We start from the raw sequence: 5,800 nt of genomic DNA on the forward strand, positions 1-5,800 counted from the left end.
ATAAATGGACACATGAAAAATGTAATATACAATAGTAACTATTTTATGTTTTATAAAGAGCCATCCCTTCTCCATGTTTTGTGTATTATTGCTTCTGGTTTGCACATTTTAATACATATGTACAATCTCTGTAAAGGTATCCTTTATATTTCAAGTTTTGACTGAAAATTGTGACATATAAAGCACTGGAATTCCCCTTCTGTGTAATTTGTAAGAAATAAGATTCTGAAACGTTTCTATGCCTCTAAATACTAAAACCTCTCAAAAAATCTCAATGTCATTACAGAGACAGTCACGATGCAAATAATACGATGCAAATAAAAGACTTGCGTCGGTATGTCTTGAATAATCCACATTCTCTGCCACTGTAGACAAGTGCTCATGACCTTCCTTCGTCGTCTGAAATTGACTTTTCAGTGAGTGTTTCATACTCTTTGCTGCTTCAAAGAGCAACTTGTGAGTTTAACGGTGTGGATGCGGCAATTTCAGCCGAACAACAACTTGACGAGAATAAAAAAAAGCAAAGTTTAGCATGCAGCAGACATGGCCCCTACACGGATTGAAGCTTAATGTCAGCGTTTCTGAAATTACAGACAGGGCTTTTCATCACAAAGAACAAACTCAGCCAACCGCAATTTCAGATAAATAATAGCCTGTGAACTCATTTGAAAACATGAGCTGTAACTTTATCTGTGTGGGTAATAACAACGTAAGCTAGCTTGCTATAGCGCTAGCGACGCCATTTAGGTGCAGAGTCGCGTGGAAAAGTATTATCCTCGGCTTAAACAACTAGTCGAGTCGACGCATGACCATTGTGAACAGCGTTTTATTGACACAATTGGGATCGTAGGATCATATTTGGCTTCTAGCTGAAACAGTCAATCTGACAATAAAAGCGGGTGGCAATAATGAGAATGATCTCAATCAGAGGTGATTATTGGATGTGAAACTATTGAATCCCACTGTTGGGGGAAGAAGGAATGAGAAGTAGATAGTGTGAACCATTTGCTGTTAGAAGAAATCCTTAAAAGCATATTTGGCATATTACATAGGGAACATGTAACACTTTTGACTCTTATCTATTGGAGGCGATTTTTGATAATTACGATGACTGCTCAATAAAGTATTATAGCCGGAGGCTAACATCTGGTCTGTGTTTGGTTATAATATAATGCATTTTTTTAATATGCTGAGTTGTGTCTTGTGCATGTTACCAATTCAAAACTCTTCATGAATAATGAGCTGTTAATCACATTATAACAACCCAGTACAGCATCTACGAAGTGACCTACAGCAGATAATTAGCAATTGATTATGCACTTTAAAACACAATCGGCTGTGATTCCTGATGCCAAAACGGATCCCAGCTGAAGTTTAACTAGACCCCAGATACAAATCCCAGCAATGAGACACAGTCAGAATTTCCACCTCGACGCACCCATGAAGATGTTTATCACCGCTGTACATAGAAGATGGCTTGTTTCTTTAATGGGAACCTGATTGACTATTCAATTTTTCATTTATTTCCCCATTTGCAAATGAAAACGTGGCACGCGTCGTCATTCGAAAAGTAATTAAACACATCGGCAGAATTTACACTTCCCAGTAATGTCTCCCTTCCTGATGAAGCTTAAAAGCCGTTTCACACGCTCCCACGTCAGTAAACGTTCAGTAAACGCACCCCTGCAGGTAAGAAACAGCTTTACAAGTATCATGTCGGGTTTTCTTTCTCCTCTTCCTATGTATCTTCTTCTCAAAAACGTGCCACTTAGCTGAAAGAATCACAGCGTGAGCGAGTGTTACGATGCGAGCATCCAATGAACTAAATTTACTTGTTTAACTCGGCAAAGGAGAAAAACAGACAACAGCATGTGCATACTGTATAAATACAGCAAAATACAGACCGGGCTGGGGCTAGTTGTCACATTTCCTATTCTACTGAATACATTTTGAGACATATCTATACAATAAAAATCAATGGGGTCACCAAGGTTCTACAATTTTTTGGTTGCATTATTCCTTTAAAGGTCCAGTGTATGAAATAAAGCAACATCTAGCAGTGAGGTTGCGAATTGCAACCAACGGCTCACCCCACCCCTCCCTTTCGAAGCACTACGGTGGCTGATACAGGACAAAGATGTCGTCAAGGTTTGTGCTTCTTTACCTGAGAAAATAACATATTTATGAACCCGTTCTGTAGAGCAGTTTGTCCGTTAGGGAGGGCTGCTGTAGAAACAACTTGGTGAGTTCCATGTAAGCGGACCTGTAGTGTATGTAGATAAAAATAGCTCATTCTAAGGTAATAAAAACAAAATACCTCTTTATGTAAGGTCTTTAGACACATCGGAAGACATAGTTGTGTATATTATATTACATTTCTGGTAATAGATCCTCCAAAAAATGACACATTGGACCTCTCCAAACCAAATATTATACGAACTAGCAAAAAACAAGAAAAATGCTGGAATGCTTTAAGAATAACTGCATTATTCAGTATGGGTCAGGTGACTACATTTATCATGCCAACTGCAAATTACTGACAAAGGTAGAAATATGAGCCAAGAACCAACCTGGCAACCAGAGAGATTCCTAGAATAGACTACACATTTTATATTTCCCTGCAGAACTATCTGAATCCAAATCAGTACAGCTATACACAACGATATCTTTGTGTCCAAAAATCGCACTGCAATCTTTTTTCTCACCTCAAAAATTCGCACACGTTCTCGCATGTGTAGGCCACCCGCTGGAAATCTGGCGTGTGGCGATATCTGATTTTGATTCATTTTGTGTCACGTTAAGTGCCCATTTATCAGAGATCTCACTGTGTGCGGGCCAATCATGATCTAATCCATCAGACCAACAGGACTTATTACGATTGTAAAAGTCAGTGTCAGTGCATTAATGTGAAAATATCCTTTACTGAATATAATGCATTGTCTGTTTAGAAGGAAAAAGATAGGGCTGTAGTGGTGTCTCTCTCTCTCTCTCTCTCTTTCCAGTACAATTAATGAATATAAAGGTCTTTAAGAGGGACAGACCACTTGGGTTTTATTAATTTCAAGATATCGCATTACTCATTCATCACCGATTTCAAGCTTTCTCAGATGAAATAATCATAATGATTATCCCGTTATATATTTCATTCCTTGTCATCTGTTAAATCATAAAATGTCTCACTGGCTTGGGGCCTTTAGATTTTCTTAAAACATTACCAAATAGAGGATATTTTTAAAGTCGTTCCTACGCTTCAATTCCATAGATCTTTTGAAAAAAAATAATTCATACATTTTTGTCAGCAGTGCATAGCATATTTTGTTTTCGTTGACGTTCATGCCACAGAAAGTGAGATAGAGGGCTTGACTTCTGCTATGAATCAGAATATATGAGCTGTTTCTGAATGCACGGTCGTTCTTTAAGAACAGCAAATCTGTATCCTATTGTCACGCGGAGAGTTCCTAGTAGTTGACACCATTACAGAGTGCCCATGGCAACTCGACCAAATAACAAAAAGATTGAAAAACAAAACTGAAAAATGCCTTAGCGATATATGCTCACCATTAGCATAATTTTAACATGAATGACTAGCTGACTGGAGAAATACGCATAAGAAGAACCAAGAAGAATTGCTTTTTTCTTCTGAAGGGAAATTAAAGATACAAATGTAGAAATGGGTGGATAAGTCGCCGAATATATTCCACACTAACGGAAAGCTCCCACATTACCTAAACAAGCTTTATTTTCGTTCTGCTCACGACTCTTGGAGATATGCAAACGAGGAGGAGCTTGTCAATTAAAAGGCCTTTTGAATCGCCGAAGCACAAATAATGCGGAACGGCACACGCGGCATTTCCATTCCCACAACACAGACGAAAACATAATACTGAAATATACAGAACACATATGAGTGAGTAAGGGAGAGTGAGTGTGTGTGTGTGGAGAGTAAAAGTAATGAGGGATGAGTCAGGGAGAAAGTAAAATGCGGATTAGTGGAGATTTTTAATGAAGGGTTTATGGAGGCCCAGTTAAGGCTTATTAACAGGCATGAAAACACACAGGCAAACTCTGACACAAACACATAAACACACACAGTTCGATGCCCCTCTCTTTCCACACAAACGTTATTACTGTTGGTCTAGTTACAAATTGCTTACAGGACAGTATGCAAGAGTTAACTTATTGAATGCACCGCATGAAAATCTCTTACTGTATTTACAGTACAGACCAGACAAAGCAAACCATGGGAGTATGCATGTGTTTGTTCATAGTCAATACATAACAATTGTGCATTGAATGGAGAAATGTAAGCAATCCTATCCGCAATAGCCTGAAAACAAGTTTTATCTTTGAAAGAATATTGTGTGCATCATTTTGTTCTTCCTTTAACCGCTAGCAAACGTTTGTTGTTGTCTTACTATTTTAAATTCACATATTTTTATGAAAAATATTGGTTCACATTGTTAGTATGTACGTATGCGTGTGTGTGTAAATGTACATGTTCAGGACCACTCAAACCACCCCCTGTCTTTTGTCCTTTTCAGCTGTTCAGTACTTATGAAAAAGCAACAAAGCAGTTTTCCTATTCACAAAGACAGTTTCTGAACAAAATAACTGCTCATCCACACATATTATTTACAATTATCAGGCATGTGTGTGCTTTAGCAGGGATATGCGAAAGCATGTGCTAAATGATGGAAAAACTAATGTTGACATTTTATTTACAATCCCGACCGATAAAGGAACAGCTCACCCAAAAATGAAAATGAAAACTATAGTAAGAAAAATTGCTTTATACATTTCTTGAACACAAAAGAAGATGTAGGGAAGCGAACAGTTCTGGGCCACTTCTGACTACGATTGTCATTTTTTTCTACTATGGTAGTCAATGGTGGCTAAAAACTGTTTAGTTACAAGCATTCTTCCAAATATCTTTCTCTGATTTCATCAGAACAAAAGATGTATATAGATTTGGACCAATACGAGAGTAAGTAAATATTGACAGAATTTTTCTACGGTGAACTCTTCCTGTAATAAACAAAGAATGTCTATGCAACATAAAAATGCAGCATAAACTTCTTAGTTTTTCTGAGTTTTTCTTTTTCTTTTGCAATGTTTTGAAGCTCACATGCACTGGCAAATGAATACCTGTACAATACGTAAACCAATGTACTGCATAATCTAACTAATATTCTAATCCCAAAATCTACATGAACCTTAATCACGTTATAGAACATAGCCATTTTTATTCAGATTTCATTCTCGATGTTTCTTTTTAATTTACGATTCAGTCAAATCTGTTACACTGAATGATTGCGATCGTAAACAACCTTCGGCTTGGCATCTGGCTTGTTGAAGGCGGTACAAGACTCTGAAAGACTTTCATGATGAAAGAATGTTGTGATGTTGGCAGGTGAGAGCCAAGAACTACTGAGAGCCGGATGAGAAGATGTGTCCATGAGTTCATATGGTGTGATGAAATATTTCAAAACAAAAAAAACATCTTACTCTGCTTCAACATTTCCTGCAGAAAGAATTGTTTCCAGTGGACAAGTCAGGCTATGTCAGGCCTTGATCTTGTTCCGGGAGATCTACCTTCCAGAGAAGTTGCACTGCCTGTAAATTTCAAGACCGTTATTATGCTCATACAGTATTGTTTATTAGGATTGGATCTATATTCTGCAACAAGGAACAGAATTGAGATGATGATGACGGATGTGAGGTTCCCAAAGGGACATCAAAGCCAGACGTGATAAACGTGGACATGCTGAGTATGCGGGAGCACGTGCGCACATGGATAGAC

Source organism: Barbatula barbatula (genome assembly GCF_947034865.1).
Source record: "Barbatula barbatula genome assembly, chromosome: 8".
Classification (NCBI taxonomy): Eukaryota; Metazoa; Chordata; class Actinopteri; order Cypriniformes; family Nemacheilidae; genus Barbatula; species Barbatula barbatula.